This window comes from Spea bombifrons, chromosome 5 (assembly GCF_027358695.1).
Source record: "Spea bombifrons isolate aSpeBom1 chromosome 5, aSpeBom1.2.pri, whole genome shotgun sequence".
Taxonomy (NCBI): domain Eukaryota; kingdom Metazoa; phylum Chordata; class Amphibia; order Anura; family Pelobatidae; genus Spea; species Spea bombifrons.
Window position 1 is genome coordinate 31474175 of NC_071091.1, and position 22475 is coordinate 31496649.

General features: G+C 40.0%; 1 protein-coding gene across 1 annotated transcript in view; it reads left to right on the plus strand.

Annotated features, from left to right (window-relative positions):
- Positions 1-512: 512 nt before the first annotated feature.
- The window catches only part of ELMO1 (engulfment and cell motility 1), a 160767-nt gene continuing 138804 nt past the window's right edge, over positions 513-22475 (plus strand). The window contains exon 1 of the mRNA XM_053468334.1: positions 513-595. The gene's annotated coding sequence lies outside the window, so the exon portion shown is untranslated. The remainder of the gene's footprint in view (positions 596-22475) is intronic.

The window sequence follows — 22475 nt, forward strand, 5'->3', positions numbered from 1 at the left end:
AACACGAAGAGCCCCCTGGTGCCCAAGTCTAATGGTGAGTATGAGGGCACTCACCATACTCAACATATGGACAGGGGGGAGCAAAGAGGGATAGGTGGATTTGAGGCCAGAGCAGGGACTGTCCCTCCTAAAGAGGGACATTTGAGCAGTATGGATAAAGACAGTAACACTTTACTAAAATAATCTCTGGGTCACCCTATGCTGGCAGGGCATCAGGCAATGTATAGTTGCTTAATCAACGAAGGAGCTTGCAAACAGACCAAAAAAAGCCAAACAGTACATATGATGGGGGAAGAGATGTGTGGCAGGAAGTGTTTGGTAGGGGAAGCAGTGCAGCTATGCCTCTGCCTGCTGCATACTTTGCAAGCACTAAATGGCACAAGCGTGACAGGCACAGATCGGCCTGATAGCAGCATCGCTACACACAGGCGGGAGGCACCGCCGATTTGCCATCACACTAGTTACAGGGAAGCTCCTCCCTGCCTCTGCAGCTCCTCCTCATCAGCAAGAAAGCAGAGCCTTCAGCTTCCAAACCAAAGGCAAGGGAAGCATTAGCATTAGCAGCCTGCGGGGAGGATCGCTGCTCTGCACAGAGGTAGGGCGCTCATGTCTGTTTATCCCCCCCATCATGTGCAATTTCCTCATGTACATTAATTACCCCCTCTGTTTTATTTGACGACTGGTAACAACTACTAGATTTCTAAGCGTAGTTTGTTTTAACCCCCCTGGATGTGGGTGATATGTTGACTGATCACGGGGTGTTCTGAATGTTTGATCTGTAGAATGACAGCACTTGGGCTGAGTATTGCCTATAGGGGATCTATTGGATTCTATGCAGTTGCTTTAATGAGTTAAATAAGACCCATCTCTAATGGAATAATAGCCTGTTGCTAACACTTAAAGTGGGGCATCTAGCGATTCCAGTACGCACCACGATTGCCCCTTCCACAGCCTCTGTGATTACAACACTGTAACTGGGTGGAATGCATAGGAATGCATCAGGGAACTGGGCTTATTAGGGGGACACGTTGTGCCCTGGAGTTAACCCTTCAGTGTAACTGGCAGCCCACTAGTCTGCATGATGAGCAAAAGGGGGAAATGGCTGATGTGAATTCAACTTTGTGTTTTCTTTTGCTGTCTGATTTTTTGGCTGCAGTTACTAGATCTGATCGAGTTTCATCAGCTACAAATACTGTGTGCATGTCCCTTTAAACCTGGGGTTTCTGGTGCAAAAGTAACCTGCACAACTTAAAATTAACTAAAATAAATGACAATAGGATTGCATTTCTTTATTTGCAATATAAAAAAAAATATTCTGAATAAATTAAATTGTCCTCTTATCTCCTCCCAATAAACTTTGTATTATGGTGATATTTTATTTATTACCGTTTATTATTATTTGTTCTGGTTAATAACAAAAAACAAAACGTATTTTGTATTTTAGTGTAATTATGTAGTGCGAGGTGTCTAATGAATTACTCTATGGCTCGAGCAGTTTAATAAATAATGCTGAACTTCAAAATTAAATCGCCCCAAATATGTTCAATCTATTTTATATATTAAATTGCACTAAACACAATTGTTAATGGCAGCAGTGATTTCCACCTTTTGTTATGTGTGTAAATTGTAGCGCACACATTTAACCTGTTTCACATCTTTAAACATGGTCCCCGCTCACCCTGTCAATAAGTATTTTCATCTCCCTGGAGTCCATATTATTTAAGGGAAATCACATCAGGCTTTCGATAATTACTCATAATGCTCAAGACTCCGTATAGCTGTGTGTGGATGAGAACCATGCCTTTTCTGCTAATAATAATTCCTGAATGGTTATTGCATTAAAAGAACAGGCAGACATCAGAACGATATAGCGGTATTCATTAGCTGCAATCAAATTATATGGTATAAGTAAATGGTATTATATATATATATATAATGTGTGTGTGTGTATATATATATATATATATGTATATGTATATAATAGTTAAAAAGATTTCAGCGACTCTCGGTGTGATATGAAACATTTTGGTCCTGCAATCTGGGTTTGCAACCTGTTTTGGATCTTAATGGCTGTCCCCCCGCCTGTCATCGAGAATGTGTGAAATTAGGACTCGCTAACGCGTGGTTGTATTGTGGAACAAATAAATGCAAGGTGAAAAAATACAATATAGGTGATGGCAATATTATCATAAGCATCGTAAGTACCAGATGATGACTGATTACTGAAATCGTTAGCATTACATTTAAAGGGCCCACTTGTGCCCTAGCAAGCCTCGGGGTCCACCAACACTGCAGCGGCTGAAAAGTTTTGTTCTGTTAAACATAGATACTCATGTGACGGAAGAACACCTGTGTCTGGGAACTACAATTCCCACAATGCTCAACACAGCTTTTTTTCTGTGTTGGGAGCTATTGCCATACAACAATTGGAGAGCTACTGCTTACATACACCGTGCAGACTTTACTATTTGTTACTCATATGAATATAATTTATATATTTTTAAAAACAAATCTCTAATATGATTTTATTTTAGAAAACTGCTAGTAGAGTAGAGATTTTGGACTTTCATCGATAGGCCCGCAATGTCTCATTTTAAACCTGACGTAACAATGTATATTATAGCTATGCTTTAATCATATTGTAGGTTTTTTTTTTTTTTTTTCATTGTTAGCAATGGCCAAGTTGTCATGGTGCAGGCAACCTTTAGCAACCTTTAGCAAAAGCTTTGATGTTTGTTTTTTTTTTAACAAGTACCGTATGTAATTTTTGTGACAAATTCAACAGATGTATATAAACATTTCAATAGCTAGACAGAAATAATCAGACTCGCACATGTTGTACTTTGACATTCCCCATATCGCTGTAAAATGTATGGCATTCCCTGCTGCCCAGAGTGCTCAAGAATGTAAATACAATGAAAAAAACACATTATCACATAAAGTATCTGTAATCCTCATTATTTGGCAATACAATTGTTTGTTAGTGACAAGCTATTTGCTTTCATTCAGTGCTTTGTTTAGAAACGAATTATGATATCTTAATTGGTCTTAGATAAACATGCCCAGGGCTCATACTTGAGTTCATTTTAACGGTTAAGGGGGACTGTTGCAATCACAGGTTTTAGCATAAATTTATTAAAACTAGTATAACACAAGGGAAGCTGAGATCTGAATGAAACAGACCTGGATTTGCCATCTGGCAAACTGGGGAAATGCCTGGTGGGCTGGTGATTGATGGCGCTGCTTAGTTATTTTTACGCAGATCCGGTCCCTTAAAGTATGACCACAGGCTGGATATAAGCTGACATGTTTATCCAGTAGGCGCATGCACATCATTTTTTTGTCCACTGGCCTTAAAGTGCCAGTGGCAATTTTAATAACCAGTCCTTCCCTGGCATAATAATGTACTGTGTTTCCTGGGTGTACTGTGCTTGCATTAGCAGTGTAACAAAAATGTTAGGACCCAAGCTCCTCCTTACCCACAAACACTGTAACAAACTGACATACTTACACACAATAACATACTAATACACACACATCTACCATTGTTGGCTGTGGAGGGGGAAGTCCACAGCCCAGCAGCTCTTCTGCCCCCAAATGCACAATACACACTGCCTGCATCCGAGCGCCAGGAAATGACATCATATTCCTGTATTAAGACTCTGTCAGCGTGCTGCGACTGAGGGAGTGAGGCCCACAGGCCAAGTGGCATGCAAGGCCTGGTCGCTGGACAGGGCCCCCCTGAAATGCATGCATGTGTAAATCCCACAAACCACACCTTCCCCATTACACTTACAAAACTGAAATACCATTGAATCTGTTCCAGGGAACATTGTCCGCTGCCCCATTGAATTTAACACACTTCTGCTGTTTCAAAATTGACCAGCAGATAGTCCTCCAGCTGGTGTGTGACTCCCTCGACGGTCAGCTAACCATACTTCTTTTACCTTTTAGGAAGATAGCTGTGTGTCATAGAAGTTGTAGTTCCTCGACAACTGGTTTCCTACCCCTAATCTCCAATACACTTGGCATTAACCTTGTATTGTTTAATTTGATGAATTTGCATGCGCTAAATGGTACTTAGGGGTTCATTTAAAAAAAACAGTTTTTGTAGAATACAGTCTGATGTTAGTTTTTTTTTCTTTTGTAGGAGTAAAATCACATTGACATAAAATTCGTGGGTCCTGAGCTATAAATCAAATGCTGGTCTAGTCCCAGCTGTGTATGAGCTGAGAGAATTGAAGGATCTTATTGACAACAAAAACGTGGGTGGTTCAGCATTTCAAAAACATTGAAGATTGAAAAGTGTATTGAGCAGCTATATTATTTTAAAGTGACGCCTCGATGTATCATACAGCCCCACCAAAGAAGAATGTATATTAAATTCCTGTAAGAAACAAACAGGCAATCGCTGTCAGGAAAGCACTTGCATTAAAATTGATGGGAGCGCTCTCTGAGTATGTGCATGGGTGATCTCCTTATTAACATGCATTAAAGTGCATATGATGCCTGGAGTGTTCCTTTAAGTAACATGACGGGAACCTGTATGCTATAACTCGTATTAATAAAATGGGCAGTGTCTTTAAAATGCCCACTATAGAAGAATGGATATTAAAGTGCTTTGTGATACTTTAATATGTAGTCTTCCAAAACAAAATAACGCACTTACCTGACACAGAAGCTGCAGTCCTGCCCTCCTCCCCCTCCATGGATCGGAAATTTCCTTTCACGATTTGGCTGTTTGGTAGGAAAATACCTCCATTGATGTCAAAGGGAGTGCTTTTTTTTCTCCCCTGATATGCCTTATATGCCACTCTGCCTCCCTGATATTCCTTTTAACCCCCTATATGCCACTCTGTGCCTCCCTGATATTCCTTTTAACCCCCTATATGCCAAGTCTGCCTCCCAGATATTCTTTTTAACCCCCCATAAGCCACTCTTACCCTCCCCCGACTTACCAGTGCTTCCCTAGACTTCTTCCCATGCTTCAGATTCCTTGGTGTGTAGTGGTGCCAGCCAGTGGAGTCAGGGAGGCCCCATCATTAGGGACTTAAAACTCATGTTTTCTCCCAAGCCTTCAGCCAATGCGCTTTTATTGTTCCACGTTATTATCCAATTATGTTTCTACATTAAGTTAATATAAATGGTTACCAACATAAAGCACTTTGAGTCCCACTGGGAGAAAAGCGCTATATAAATGACTATTTAAAGGGGCCACACATGATGGCTGGAATGTCCCTGTAAAATATTTGCCAGTTCAAAAGGTTCAATTTAGTGGAAGTCTTCATATTGACTCAAGACATACAAAACAATAGAATTGCTCAAAACACAATTCTTTACAGGTTGCATCTCAATAGCAGGGCATTTTGCGTTTCCTGTTTTTCCTACTTATCATATTTGAACCTAGTTGGTAAATATCTTCTGGTTATCAGCCATGCCCATACACCACAAACCTAACACATTATGAAAAATCACAAGCACACTCATGAAATTCTGTTATTTTAATTATATAGCTGCTGACTACAGTTATGGCATTTAGTCCATATTCATACAACTTTTTCTTGATTATAGTTGATACGATGGCGCTAGTAATCAGTAATTATAAAGACAATACCTGAGATTACTCCATTAAGAAAACAATAGGTACCCCGAGATAAGTATTTTATCTTATTGGTTAGAAATTAGACCCTCATCACTGTCTTCATAAAGAAATGTTGGAAACTGAGGGCCTCCTTTTTCTCCTAAGGTTCACTTATGAGATCCCTTAAGTTTTATTAGCATTTGTGCAACTTCAAGCCCCTTAACAAGCCATCAAGACAGTGTTAACGTTTTTTTTTTAGCACAAGCCGCGTAACGCTGTCGGCTTTTGAAGTGGATGAACCTCCTATTTTCTCCCAAGATGTTCCCGGATGACTACTGTCACATCAAAGACTAGCATAAACCAAAACGTGTTACTCTCCTCATTTCGGGTTTTAAAGGGACCGTCTAATATCCTTGACACCTCTACTATAGAGGAATGCTTAGTATACTCTTATCTGACACAGAATGTACAGATATCTGCAAAATCTACTTTCTTTCTCAACGATCTGAAATGTCTTGTCACTGATTGGCTGCTTAAGCTGTCAGGAATACTCCTATTGAAATCAATGGGAAGACTTTACACATGTGCACTGGCACGTGAAGGATTTGGCTTAATGTTTGTCCTTCTCGACGTTTAGGTGAGAATAGGGGCAAATGCTTTTGCAAAATGGACAATCTGAAAATGTAATTGTCTATTGTGTGTTATAAAATAAATCAGTCCTAATAATTCTTAACATCTAACCTCTGCTTGGCTTTCTTCAGTGCCCAGTGGCATGAACGTGTTAAGTTCAGATGCTCTTGCCTGTTTTCTTATTCGTTTTTTCTGTGGAATGAGATAGGACTCTAAACTGTTTATCACGTTCCTGGTTGTATGTGCACAGTGAGGTCAAAATACACGAAAAAGCTTGAGTTTGAATATACAATGAGATATATTTAATGTAAATTGTGTTTCCGGTCGTGTGCCGTATGACTTGCTTTATCTAAACAGAGATGAAGACATGTAACTTGTTGGGTTGGACAAGATATACATGGTGTGTTTGGGTAGTATCCTAGTCCATAAACAGTGATACAAAATGCACATGTGTTTAGAGATCAGCCGTACTCTGTAAATCTGGAATCTCCAAATACACTCTATATTAGAAACCAAAACATTCCGCAGGAAATACGTTCTTAAAAAAAGTAGGTGTAGTTAATCTAGTTCATATTTTGCATAGCATGTTTTCTCAGTTGTAGTAATATCTGCCGATTACGGTGCAACGCGGCTATTCACGTTTAAGGAGGTTGGGGTCTATTCGCTACAGGGAGAGTTGGCCGGAAAGTTGTGGTTTTCACTCTCTAACTTTGCTATTTGTTATAAAGGGCTGACTATATGTGGTTATGTTATAGCCAGCCAAGATATTATAATAATTATTGTGAGAATGCTACTGATGAGGTCATCAGGTCCCCTTAAAGACCTGTCAAAATGATGTGTGCTCAGACATGGTATAGATGTATAAATGTTTGGTAACATTACTTACCTCCCGTGTGCAAGAGATAATTACGAGCATATTTGCAAGCTGGATCACAAAATGTTTGACATTTATGCCGTGGAAAATCATTACCTCCTGATTATAGCTGATTAAATGGAGATAGGATGAAGTAAGCCCAAGATCAGACGAGTGTGTTACTTCACCAGGAGTGTAGATGGTGACTTGACTTCTGGGAATTAACCACTGTGAGGTATAAAGGGAGAGCTGCGTATCTGCTCCTCAGCTTCAGTCTACATTATGAAGGTCCATCTCACATGAGCTTCTGCCACAGGAAGTGCTTAGCTGGCCCTGTATAATGCATAGTTAAATCATTAAGAATTCTTAACCCAGTGAATTATGCATTGTACAGAGCTATCGCAGGTGAAACCTGCCAGTGTCCGACCTTCATAAAGCAGGCCTCTCTCCACCTAATGTATCGGTTTGTCTTAGTCTGTCGATTCTCGTCTTGTCATACCCCTTGAATATATGTATTATATTAAGTGCTGCATAAATTGTTGGCGCTAAATAAATAAAAGATAATAATAATAATGAATAGTGAATAACAACGGTTAGCGAATAAGCCCCTGAATGTCCTCTTCACATTAAGATGCAGGAAAAGAAGTGATGCTATTGTATAACTGTATTAAAGTGCTTATCTTTTATCTGCTTTTTAGGTCACATATTTTGTCACAAGACTTTATTCTTTTTAGGCTGCTTCCTGAAACAACGCGCAGGAAACTGACCCAAGAAAATCTCAAGTAGATCTTGAGGCAGATAAACATCCTACGAATGAGGAAACACCAATTAGATGGCCTTGTTTAAGAAACTGCTGCACTTTTTATGATATTGCACAAGTTGTGCAGTTTCCTCACGCTTTTCTTTAATGCTTGACACCATGGCTTGCCAGTGTTGCTTTTATGCCTTAACAAGATACATTTAAATGACATTTAATGTGAAGAAATAAATAATAATAATACTTGTCTTTAATTAATAACTCCCTGCAGAGCTTTTCTTGTTGTGATATCCGTGCAAGGCGGATTCTTTTTTTTCTTGTCCTAATTGTTTTTATAGTCAGACCATGGTAGAAACCTGAATCACTTGTTCACAGATAGTGAATCCTCACCCCAATGTTGGTATGTAGGGATTTAAATGTTAGTTTAGGTTCTACCTCTTCATTATTGGCATTTTTCAACACAAAGAAGCTTGTTTTTAAATTACCAGGACTAAAACTGTATCGCTCTTGCATAGTGCCTTAGTGAATAAACCCCTAAAGATACAAGTTTCTCCTTTTGCTGCAGTAAATGTGCATATAAATGAGTATGGATGTATAAACAGGCCTTTGTTCTTGTTCTCTATGAATAGTTAAGTAGACATAGTGGCTCTACCTGTAAGCTTGTATTGACGCTTAAACCACAGAAAATGGTGTACATCAATAGATCTGCCTCGTTTTCGCATGCAGATCGTTATTTGTATATCTGCTTCAGTCTTTTGTGCCACCGCTCCCACCACTGTTGACGCACATGATGTGTTTAATGTTGAGTATGAGCTATTAGAAAATATGTGGCTTCTTTCTCCATTTTAGTCAGCCCCTTGTAATTCTCTATCGAAACATGACGCCAGAAAGTTAATGTTATTTTCTGCCATCTGGCGTGAAAAAGAAAAACTAGAATAGCAGGTAGTGACTGATCAGCAGCTTCTCATACTCTCTATAAATAGTTGTGCCTTACCAATTCCCTAATAGTAAAGTATAATAAATTGTAAATACATATTTTATAAAGTACATTGATTTAGTCTTTCAGAATTCCCATCATCCTCAACCAACCTGGAGGTGAGATTGGTTGAATACACCTTAACACTTCAGGTATCAGGTATTCTGAGATATGGCATCGTATTACACAAAAACAGATGCACCAGCAGTGCAAATAAAAAGTCACGTCCTCCTTCTCCTCTGTCGTACCTGAGGAAGTATAGCACGAAACGCGTCGTACGTTGCACGTTGTGACAGAGGAGAAGGAGGACGTGACTTTTATTTGCGGATATACATTCGGCTGTGCAGCAGTGGATGAACGCGGGACGCCGTGATTTTGAAAACTGCCGCTAGTCCGATTATTTATTTATTTTATATATTAAAGTATTCATCTTTATCTCACCCTCGCCTCCGGATCTGTGCTTTGAAGAATTCGGGAGTAGTTACCTCGATTTCTCGCTCTTCTTCCGAGATCACGAAGTTTTGAATAATTCTACGGTGGAGACTGAAATTTATTCGGGAGACGAACAATCCCTCCCGCTCACCCCCCTACGCGGTTTATGGGCTTGAATAAGCCCCACCAAACGTAAGGGTCCATTTTGCCTGTTAGATATATACACACAACTATTTTGATGAATTACACTATGATGTTTTTTTCTTTTCTCTTTGTTTTATGATTGAATTTTACATACTGCTCGGATTTCCTTGAAGCTACATTGAATTGGTATCATTTGCATTATTTATACTCACTTGGTGTGAGGGGCGCGGTCACCTATATATGTCTTTGTAAGAATATATATGGCCAACCGCACAAACACACACACACATTTCTTGCTTTTTTATGGTTTACCTTTCCTTTTAACCAGTATTGCAATTGTACTACTCGGATATTTTTCATTTACATTTAAAAGGAGATCAAAACTTACAAGTTCATAAAAATAAATACACACTAACTAAACAAATATCACTCTTGGCTATAACCAGTTGGCTAAATCCACCTGCAAAACACTAGTGCAACAGGTAAATGCACATGCCAGTCAGCAGTAGCAAGGCCTTCAAAGGCAGCTTTCTCCTCTCAGCTACCATGAGAGGTATGGAAGGTCTGACGCTTCACCTGACCTTTTTAAGCCCGTTATCTCAATTAGTTGTGACTTCTTAACACCGCCTGACCTGATGTGTGGGCTGTTGAGAAATGTGGTTCCCTAGGTGAAACCTTCTTAAAAGCTATCTACTATTCTAGGTTCTAAATGCCTCCCCTCAATAACTAATCTTTTGAAACTGTCACCAAGTATAGACTGTAGGTCAACTATTAAATTTATGTGCCAGAAAAAATAAAATACCCCCCCAACAAATGATGTGCCAGAAGAAGCATTGTAACTTTCAAGTCTTCTCTCTCGTCCTGTAAACCCCCCCCCCCCCCCGGCAACACTGAGTGAGCTGACTGCTCTACTTGGACTGTTGGAGTTGTTGGCCAGGTCTAGGTCTACTCACTGGACCTTGGCATTAACCTATATAATATAATGTGGTTTACACAGAGTTGAGCTTGATGTAAATGGTAAAACTAGTTCAAAACTATAAAAAAAAAATATGAAGATATCCATGTCGAGTTGTGCTCTGCTGCTTCATGACTTAATGCACAGTTCACCCTATTTCCTTAGTTATCTGTTTTGCTTCGCCGCTCGTTTGTCATGCTGCTGGTTTCCTCTTGAGGAGTGTTTGTCGCTAAAGTGTATCAGCCCATTTCCCCTCTTTTCAGAATGAGAGAAAAATCGTCACGACCCTTGTAAACGGTGCCATGCTCTAAATCTGGAAAATTTCAGAGTAAGTAAATAATATCTTCTATAATAAGACGGAGTGGGGCCGAGTGTTTGTTTCTGCCATGCCCACGCTGCTGTATGGTTTCCTGAACGTTACCCTACCCCGTCTTATTCAACTGGCATGTCTGTGAGTTGCCTCCTCAAGTATACAAAAGGGTAGCTGTAAGCTGAGCTTAAAGAGAAAAGTATAGGGTGTGGTTGGTGTTTCTGTGCACCAGATTGTTGCATTGTGCTGCGTCGGACAGGGAGATAATTGCTATTGTGGGCATTACATTCAAAAAAAAAATATAAAGAATTATAGGTTATATTATGAGCTTTAGATTAAAGAGACGGCAGACTTCAGATAACAGGGCACAGCTGCAGCTGCATACAATGATGTCTGTGGTAATCCACTAAAAAATGCAGGGTTCTCTTTTGTAGTGTTTTCTTAATGGATAGTTTGATGAAAATGAGACAAGACTTAGCCTCTCTCCTACTGATCCGAAGTATAAGTAACGCGCAGCAATCTGTTGACAGGGATCCCGTATCCATATCGGTATTTGTAACCTATTGTATAGTTGTGTGGACAACCTGTTCAGTTCTATATATATATATATATATGTATTATTTATTTATTTTTACGCTTTTATGTAAGTATATGTTTTTGTATCTGTATGAAATGCTGTAACATACAGATACGGAAGATCGACACCTTTGCATGTGACATTGCAACATGAGTACGTGTATCCGCAAAGTATCCTTTTTGCCAGGAGTAAACAATCTTTCTGCAAAGAACAGAAACCGACCCATTGGATACAGGCTTTTTGCCCCTCGACCCAGCACCATAATTGTTGTTGCATTGTAGCCCTTAGCTTGATTCCAGCCAACATAAGAATGGGGCATGAGATAGACAGGCTGTTTTAGAGACAGTAATACATGCTTTATTTATGTAATATTCTATAACCAAATAATCACATCATTTTATTTTATGATGAGTCCCCTTTCTTTGCTGGTTCTGACATCCTAGCCTATTATGCATGCTGTGTGCATTTGACATTGGCAACAAACTTCTGGTTTTATTACTGAACCCAGCTGCCAAATGGAAATGTGTGTACTGATGTCAGGAGGACATATTTCATTAAACCAGGTTATTATATCTCTCCTCCCTCGAGCTAACAGTTTACAGTAGATGGGGTTGCTCAGTGACCCTCTTTATTTAATGTTTGAATCAGGGGTAGGCTAAGTGCCCATAAGACTCTTTTGTGGGAGTCCATGGTGCGTATGGTCACTCCAATAGGATGAGAGGATACATGTAATGTAGTGATTTGTGGCCATTCATGAGAATGAGATTCCCGAGGCTGGATTATACCTACATTAGCAGGGCTGCTTTATTATTTTAGTTTTTCAATGAATATGTATAGTCTGTGTCTATAACTATATTTGCATGGTATAAGATTCCTTTAGAAACTGAAAACTGCACCCTAGCAACTGGTGCCGTAATAGGTGTGGAACCTGCAATTTGTTTTACAACTTTGTAGTACCCTTTTTTGCAGAGATCCTTTGTAAAGATGGCCATTGCAGATTCAATAATTTCTTTAAAATGAATAGGGCCTGGGCATGTCTCTGTTTGCGGATTCCCTACCCTAAATGTTCTCCAAGTACCTCCACCTCTAGCCTCTTCTCTTCACCACTATCCAGATGCTTATTTTTATCCATCTTGTCACCTCTTCCTCTCCACTATACATTGCATTTTCTTGTGCTTAGAACACTTGAGATTGCAAAGGAGAATTTAACCATTTTCCGTGTCCGATCATTTCTTTAGTTGTTCTAGAATAGGCCCATGGACCAGATATGTCATTCAGATGTCTTCCCATGGCCATGCTAAATGTCCCAGAATAATAGGCATTTGTAATTCCCCAAATTAAAAAAAAAAAGTTAAGTTGGGGGTTGTTTATATAGCAAATACAGACGTGATGGTGAACCAGTTAGATACAAAATTGCTTGGCATAATTCATATCTGCTGGCGATGGTGTGGCGGCCCTTTTAACACCATGCTACGTGTTTATGCTCACTGGATACACTGCCGGCGCCGATGGTCAATGAATTACATCTTGATGACATATAGATATGTGCGTACAAAACACTTTATTTTATACCACAGTTATGATATAACTAAAACCTATAGTCCAATAACGCTAAAACAGTTGGTCAGTATAGTTGTTTTAATTACGGTAACCAATTAGAGGGGTTGCTGTAGTTGGCACAGACTGATTTTCCTGCGCAAAATCAAAACGCTAGACTTTATACTAAAAGTCTCCTAGGAGTGCTATCTGGTGCCATAAAGTAACTTGGGCTTATTATTAATAATAATATCTTTTATTTATATAGCGCCAACAATTTATCCAGCGCTACTTATAATACATATATTCAAGGGGGTATGAATTGGGGGGCTAGAACTGACAGATCTAAACAAACCGATACATTAGGTGGAAAGAGCCCTGCCCGCAAGCTTACAATCTTGAATTATGGGATGACTTCATATTAGAAATTTCAGGTAATTGGTTTTATATACACAAATAGTCTTTTTTTTTAAATAGTGTTAGCCCCCTAAAATAATGCTGCATTAAAGAAGTCATTTTAATAAAATTGCTTTTTTCACTATGTATATAAGTTGAAGTGTCTGGCTTTGAAATGGTAAACTAAACTAAAAAAATAAATAAAACAGCCCACCGCATTATTTTTTCCAGACACTTTGGTGTTTGTGGGTTTGATGGTCAGCAATATATTTTATGATGTAACTTTCTGGATGCAAATAAACTTGTCTTTTAATAGAGTGAAAAACAATATACTATGAGAGCTCTAAACGGTCTCTAAAAGCCAGGCAAGTCTACTAATCCATTGTGTTTACCGTTTAAAACATATTGCTCTTTCTGTAAGTGATTTTGAAAGGGAAAAATAAAAAGGACATATAGGGCTATAAGTAGAATAAACATTATTTATTCAGAGCTTCTTGAGCTAAAGAGAAATCGGATTGCCTTTTTGGAGTCAAGAATGATTGATTTATTGTGCTCTCTGGATAATACCATTGCTTAGTGAAACAAATACCTCTGTCTCAGAAGGAACACCAATAAAGTTACGGACTAATTGGATTAAGCAAGTGTTAAATGGACAGTCTAGTGTCCCGTACGGCCCACCAATTAAGAATGCATTTTAAATTACCTAAGTACTTAATAATAAAACAAAGCGAATACCATTCAAGAAACGCCTATCTAAGGCATAAGTAGTGCGGATCCCGTCACGCTATATGGCCATATATTACTTGGCTCGCCACTACATCAACGTATGTTTGGCGAGTCCTATGTCATTAGTGGTGTCCAGAGAAGACTTTCAATTGCATGAGAGTCTTATTTGGGTTAAAATGCAGTGCAGTCCCATTGAATTAACTCCTTGGTAGACAAGAAAAATTAGATGGGACTCTCTAAACTTGGGGCACTTTGATGTAGTGTTTTTTGAATGGTATGTGCTGAAGTCTTGCTTTGTTTTGTATACTCATTGGTCATTAATATTCTCGCAAAACAGGGGGATCTGAATGTGTATGCCCTTTTTAGGTTGTGCGCTCCTCTAGTTTGTATTTTAAGTCCTAAAACATGCAACAGGTAACTCTCTAGATGCTTCTGAACTACAATGCCCTTAATACTTTAGATAGCCTAAGTCCAAGGTTAATGGGACCTGTACATCAGTACCAGGTGCCACCAACCTGTTTGCTACCGCTAGTTTTAGCAAAAGAAACCTTTACTGGGCTGGGATGGCTGTTTAGTATTAAAAGCACAAAATAAATGGTATACAGCCAAAATAAAAATAGTACTAGGCTTTCCGCAAGTGACATATGGCATCTGGTTAATGTTTTTCATTGTGTGCTTCTGTGACACCTTGCCTCTGCATTTTAAAATAGGTACAATAGGCCAAAACATTCCATTGGTTTCCATGGTGATTGACACATTTAGCATTTTCCATTTTGTGCAGTAGCATATCATAATGTACTTTCCTTTTACAGCTCCTTTCTATGAACGGTAGGACTAAGCAGTTCCCAGCCTTCATTTCAGTGGTTAGGCCATATGATTTAACCTCTGTCCCTTTTTTTTTCTTTTTTTTTTAATGGTATGATTCCATGTAGACGTGTACAAAAATGAGTTCTGGTGGAACCTTTGAAAAGTGGTCTTACCAACATTGCAACCAATGGAATGGTCCATTCATTAGAAACATTTCCTTGGTTGCTATGATGATGACACTTGGTAACAGAATCACTTTTTCTGCCAAAAAACTGTAGCCTTTCTTGTCTTTTTGGGTGCATTAACCATGTTTCTCCTTTTAACCTACGTATTTCCTCTGAATTTCTGTTTGTATTTAGATGTTGTTTAAAATTAGGGAAAGCTGGAGATTGTATTACTTAGCAAGCATTTTTATCTAGTTTTTGTAATGTGTTTTTTCTTATATAATCTTTTTGTTGCTTTCTCAATAAACTTTTGGGTGGGAGTCATCTGCCAGTGTTTAGTCTAGAGCTGAAACAACGAATCGATAAAATCGATAATAATCGATAACGGAAATCATCGATAACGATTTCCGTTATCGATTAATCGAGTGATCAATTCGTTGTTGGAGCACTCGGCTCCTTTTACTTACCTCCGCCAGCGTTCCCCGCTTCTGCTACACGCTCTGCAGTCTCCGCCTTCTAGCTACGTGACGGATGTGACGCGTTCCGGAGGTAAGTATTCTTCATGTCTATGTGCACGGATCGCACAGAGCCACTCGCACAGAGCGAATCGCTCTGTGCGAATGGAGCCACTCGCACAGAGCGGTTCGCTCTGTGCGAGTGGCTCCACTCGCACAGAGCGGTTCGCTCTGTGCGAGTGGCTCCATTCGCACAGAGCGGTTCGCTCTGTGCGAGTGGCTCCATTCGCACAGAGCGGTTCGCTCTGTGCGAGTGGCTCCATTCGCACAGAGCGGTTCGCTCTGTGCGAGTGGCTCCATTCGCACAGAGCGGTTCGCTCTGTGCGAGTGGCTCCATTCGCACAGAGCGAACCGCTCTGTGCGAGTGGCTCCATTCGCACAGAGCGGTTCGCTCTGTGCGAGTGGCTCCATTCGCACAGAGCGAACCGCTCTGTGCGAGTGGCTCCATTCGCACAGAGCGGTTCGTGAGTGTGGGTGCAGGGCAGAGTGGGGGTGGGGGTGCAGGGCAGAGTGGGGGTGGGGGTGCAGGGCAGAGTGGGGGTGGGGGGTGCAGGGCAGGAGACTGGGTGCAGGGCAGAGTGGGGGTGGGGATGCAGGGTGTGAGTGTGGGTGCAGAGCAGAGTGGGAGACTGGGTGCAGGGCAGAGTGGGGGTGGGGATGCAGGGCAGGGTGTGAGTGTGGGTGCAGGGCAGAGTGGGTGCAGGGCAGAGTGTGAGTGTGGGTGCAGGGCAGAGTGGGTGCAGGGCAGAGTGTGAGTGTGGGGGCAGGGCAGAATGTGGGGGCAGGGCTGGGTGCAGGGCAGAGTTAGAGACTGGGTGCAGGGGCACAGTGCAAAGTGCTGGGTGCAAAGTGCCAGTGCTGGGTGCAAAGTGCCAGGGCTGGGTGCAAAGTGCTGGGTGCAAAGTGCCAGGGCTGGGTGCAAAGTGCTGGTGCAAAGTGCTGAATGCTGGGTGCAAAGTGCTGGATGCAAAGTGCCAGGGCTGGGGCAAAGTGCTGGGTGCAAAGTGCTGGGTGCAAAGTGCCAGGGCTGGGTGCAAAGTGCTGGGTGCAAAGTGCTGGGGCAAAGTTTCTTGAACAGTAATAGTCCACCTCTTTTCAGAATGTTTGGGGTTATTTTGTTTCATAAATATTGTGTTTGGGTTCTTGTACTTTGAAAATATTGTTTTTTATTACATCATAACAAAATAAGAATGTTAATGTAAATTTTAAGTTGTTTTTTAACATCCAGTTCATTAAATTCTTTTAAATAAACGAAAAATTTGCATATTGTTTTTTTTTATCCGATTAATCGATTAATCGAAAAAATAATCGGCCGATTAATCGATTATTAAAATAATCGTTAGTTGCAGCCCTAGTTTAGTCATTGCTAAGCATCACTGAAACCGTATTCTGCAAACAGTTCTTGCCTTGATGGAACTTGTCAAACCTTCTTCTCTGTTTCTATGACACCCAAAGACATGGTCTCAACAGACTCGATGAAACGAATGTATGAGTCATGTTTGCCAAATGTTTGATGGTCTTTTTTTCAGCAACATTGTGCATTTGACCTAAAAGAGACCTTAGTGCCCTCTTGGTTCTGCTAAAGCCATTGGCATTCCTACGGTCAATGAACCATGACACAAAGGTCCTATTTGGTGGCATTCATTTTAGATTTTTTTTTCTCGAAATGCTGCCTTTTACTGCATTATCATCAGAATGATTGGAGGAAGCAGTTTTTATAGTTTTTCTGTTTACTGTTAATGTGCAATGGTCTTGTGCCTATCTTCCCATATAATATCACGTGTTCAAGTACCAGTTACAATATGTTTATATATACCGGTAATATACATTTAAATACGAGTGTAAATGGCCTTACGTTTATTAAATGAATGCATTTGTGCATAAGTACTAATTTAGTAGTAATACAAAAGAAAGTGCTAGGAGATCAGATATCTTTAGGTTATTAAAGATGCCCTATGTTCTTTAAACAAGTGAATCCAATATAATTGAATAATAGCAAATAATAAAAAGTATATTAAGTGAATGCATGCAAATAATAAAAAAAAGCACATCCTTAAAGAGAATTTTAGCAACAAACTATATAATGAAATGTATCTTTCACTGTATATGTGCGTGTGTGTGTGTGTGTGTGTGTATGTATGTATATATATATATATATATATATATATATATATATATATATATAATCTCTCTGCCCCACTGTGTCACTTGCAGGCAGTGGGGGTCATGGAACTATAAAAAAAAAAAAAGTATACTGATGATGATGATAATAATAAAGGGCTAATTGAGGAGATCCTTTGATTGAAATCTAGCACACACCTTAATTGCAGCTCCCATGTGGTCTCCTTGGAAGTTTCTGATGTTAAACGCTGTAAAGTGGGCAAGTAGGCCCTACCCATCCCCATATCTTGCCACACACCGCAACACACATGTCCTGATTTGGACCCCTGAAATGTTGAAGGGTATGTGTTTACCCAATGACAAACATGAAAGGAGTATAATATAGCATTGTGATCTGGTTTATAAGACGCAGCCAGTATGCCTTGGGAAGAAAATGCCTGATACAGGAAGTTAACAGTAATAATCTTTCCTTTTGGAGATAATTACATTTTTGGAAATTTGTGCTAAAGGCCTTTGTTTTCTCTCTTAAACACATTTTATAGTTGTGGCTTTGAAAACACGTTAGTGGTGAGAAGAGAAGGATGTGTGTATTCTCTGTGAACAATGTAACTTTACTCTGAAAGCATGTGGTGTCAGCAATAAATAAATTAAACTCCAGCTGTTACCTCTAGTTACTGCCATAGAGCCACAGTTCAAACTCTGACTGCACTTTTCTGAGTCTTGTAGAGCATCCAAGCCGACCCATGTAGAGCATCCAAGTCGACCCATGTTCTCCTAACCACTTACCATGCATCCCTGAGATATCAGATTTGTATGGATGATGTGATATATTTTAATATTTATTAATAACTACCTAGATACATTTGTGGCACAGCAAGGTAAAACAAATCCCAACTGCTGCCTCTGGCTTGTCTCTCCATTTTTGGTCCATCACAAGAAGTCTGATGATCTAGAATCCTATAAAATCAAGCGGTTAAAAAGGAATAGGAGAAGGGTTGAGCTTGATGGACGCAAGTCTTTTCTCAACCTAAACTACTATAACACTGATCTATTGTGCCTCAATGCAGGATTCAGAGACACTGGTCCCAGGGTTCTGCCAACTAAAATAGATTGAACACCTCAATTGTTATGGATTGAACATCTGCTCCTGCCCCTACTATTTGATATCACTTCAGTACTCTGATTAGTTGCAGTATTGCGTTGCACAGATATATTTTACTCAATAACCCAAACCGAACTCGTCCTCTAACTTTTTGTTTGTAAACCGGTAGGGAAAAAGTTGGATCCTGAGTATCACATTCTATAACCAGCCAGGTTTTAAAAATGTAAAATAGAAGTTAATTTTAGTTAATAAATTGGCTGAAGATCCTTTTTTTTCTTCCTTAGATCCTATGGTAGGGTTGACAACCACAGTTATCAACCATCTACATATCTGTTAAATTTGAACATTTAAATCCTAATATTGCGTTTTATTACACCTTGAGACTCTGTGATGTAGGTATTACATCTGTATTTAGCATTAAGATAGTTCTCCGCGGTTTATTCACTAAAGTGGAGTATGCAGGTGAATTTTGAAAAAATATTTTGCCTCAAGATCATTTAGGGAATGTTTTGTAAGTTAATTATGCATTGCACAGGACCAATTGAGCCCTTTATTGTAAGAGAAGTGTAATAAATTTGGGATTTGTTGGTAAAATACGTTTGTGTGCACATGTGTGTTCCTGACTTATATGAAATATGCATTCTAAAGTGCCACATTGCAATTTTGTAATGCTAGGTATGTCTGACAAGCATGAATTAATCAGTTTTCATGATATATTGAAAAATGTCAGTAACTATTGTCATTCTGTTTTAAATAGTCTATAAGATTTCAAAATATGCAATTTACTAAATTATTTTAGTACATTAGAGGAGCCCCTGAACACAACTACCTTCTGCTATGTAATAAGGAATAAGCTAAGTTATATTTAGAATTGATTCCCTTTTAATGGATGAGGCTGGCTTAATTAAATGATATTAAATTACCGGCCATTTCATTAGTAAACTCATTTAACTTTCCACCCAATGCTGTTTATACATCCATGCCTCTATCGCAGTGTCCTTGTAGTTATCACATTACTGAAAAACAAAATTAAAACTTGTGTGACCTTTTACATTATTTCGGCTGTATTCTAAATATTATTTTTACGCCTTATTTTTTGGCCCTTAGAATACATTTTATCATCTTTGTAGAAGATTGAGCTGAAAAGGTTACTTATTTCTGGAAGGGGACATATTTATGAAGTGGTCACAGTCTTTTTAGATCTAGGGATATTGCATGTAAGATTTTCCATGAGTGTGAGGAGTAGTCAAATATGATTAAGTTGGAAGCCCCTAAGGCTGATAATAATAATAATAATAATAATATTATCTTTTATATAGTGCCAACAGTTTACGCAGCACGGCCTGCTGATATGTGGCCTGGGGGTTTGGTGGGGCTGACATTTAGGTTCAACAGTGCTGGTGAAGTACAATTTGACAGCCCACTGCTCCCAAAAAACCTTGGTGCCAGTAAGTAATATCTGGGATTTGTTGAACCGTGTGTGTGTGTGTGTGTGTGTGTGTGTATATATCTATATATCTATATATATGCAACTTAATTGTGGAAAGTAAGAATTCATTTTGACATGGCTTCATTTTGGGACAGAAATGGTCATAATTATTTACATGCGATGATTGCCTTACCCAACATCTGCCCTTGACCAGACAAAGTCGGTTTGCTCAGGTTTATTAAGTTTTGTTATTTGAGTGCTGGATTTTGTGCCATACACAAATTCTTAGTGATAGAGTTAGAGTAGTTTTGTCTTGAGAGGTACGCATCCCATAAGGGGTTTTCAACCCCCTTAGCTTGGTCTTTGATGCGATGGTCTGGGCTGTATAATTTATTTAAAAAAAAAAAAAAAGAAATTAAGGTAAACATGCTTTTGTTCAATGGTTCTCACCGGATTTAAGTTTCATTAAAAAGCTAGTGGCTGCTATCGTAGCCAGGCTTCAAAAGACCTGCTCATCAGAGCAATGTATAGTATCCACTGTAATAAATGTCACGATTCTATAAGGAGGTAAAGAATATAATGAACTCCGTACTAAATCATGAAAACCAAGTGATTGCAGCTTAAGAAGGACATATTGCATATTAAATGTTTGCTTCACCTGGACTGCTGAATGTCATGAATTAAAATTAGAAACTGTATTCCTTGTATGGTAGAATAAAAAACCCTTCCTGGAAAGGATTGTTCTATCACGGAAGTTATTCCTCACTCATCTTTTTCTAGAACATTTAATTTGTCATGTGACACACAAGCAGGTACTAATAGGTTCTAGTCATAGACACCAATCTGCCAAAGGTTGTTTGTTTACCATACTACCAAACAAAGAGTGCAAAGATGTAAAAGGTTAATGCTGGTGTGAGAGTCTATACGTCAGTAACTTTTAAGAACACTATGCTTGCTATTGGAGCCTCATAGGTACAAGCTTAATCTATGTTTTTAAAGAGTCTATTGTAGCCACATGGTTAAACAGAAAGATCATACTGTCCATCAAACTTGTGTTCACTCCTAAGAATAGACACAGTAAATTGAAGAAGTGAAAGCAGACGTATCCTGCACTGTACAGTACACACATTAAAATGATTATGAAACCTCTTCTGTGATTTCCATCCAAAACAAGTTATTAAGACCCAATGTAGATTATTTAACATTACATGCATGCTTTTTTTTTTTTATATATAATTTTTGCCATATGTTATAACCTACCAATATACTGTATTGGCTCGGATATAGGCCGCCCCTGTATATAGGCCGCACCCTAAAAGTTTGGTGCTTTTTTAAAGAAAAAGTTTTTTTCTTTAAAAAAGCACCAAAAAAACATGCTGCCACTCTGCTTCCCCCCCCGAGATATGCTGCCACTGTCCTCCCCCCCCTACGAGATATGCTGCCACTGTCCTCCCCCCCTACGAGATATGCTGCCACTGTTCCCCCCCGAGATATGCTGCCACTCTGCCCCCCGACTTACCGGAGCAGACTCCCGGGTGTCTTGCGGGGCCGGCGGGGGACATCTACGCAATACGCGTATACAACTTCCGGTGCCGGCACTCAGCAGATGTGCCGGCACCGGAAGTTGTATACGCGTATTGCGAAGATGTCCCCCGCCGGCCCCGCAAAACACCCGGGAGTCTGCTCCGGTAAGTCTTGGGGGCAGAGGTAAAACGCATCGTGCGGACGGTCACCGGCTGCGGCGATGCGGGTAAACAACCTCCGCTGCCGGGACATCTGTACGATGTGCTTTAACAATCGATTGTTAAAGCACATCGTGCAGACGTGCTGGCAGCGGAGGTTGTTTACCCGCATCGCCGCAGCCGGTGACCGTCCGCACGATGCGCTTAGACAACCTCCCGTGCCGCCCCCCCCGTGGAAAGTGCTGGCAGGGGAGGCTGTCTGAGCGTATCGGAGAGTAGGATGCAGGTCCCCTGCACCGCTGCGGGGGATCTGTATCCTAAACCTGCTGCCTGCCCGGTGCCACACCCCAAATATAGGCCGCACCCCCACTTTAAAGACTTAAAGTGGGGGGAAAAAGTGCGGCCTATATTCGAGCCAATCCCTCTCCCTCTCCAAAATGTCAGTAGCATTAACATAAGTTAAGACTTACGGAAGCAGAATAGATCCCTGCTCTTGTCGGCTAACAATATATTGGGAGGTTAAGGGGCTGCCTAGGTGAGGATAATTGTATTATAGAATAAGAAGCAGAAAATGGGAATGAGGTTGGTAAGAAGTGATAATGGTGGAAGAGGGACTCAAGTCCTGGGAAGATTGAAGAAGGTGGTTAGAGTATTTGATGATAAGGGCTCTGTAGGTCAGGATTGTGATGTGTATAGGGAGCCAGTGGGCAACATATGAAGAGCGATAGGGTATGGAAATATGTCTGGCAGTGTTCAGAGACAATCTGAGAAGATCCACTACT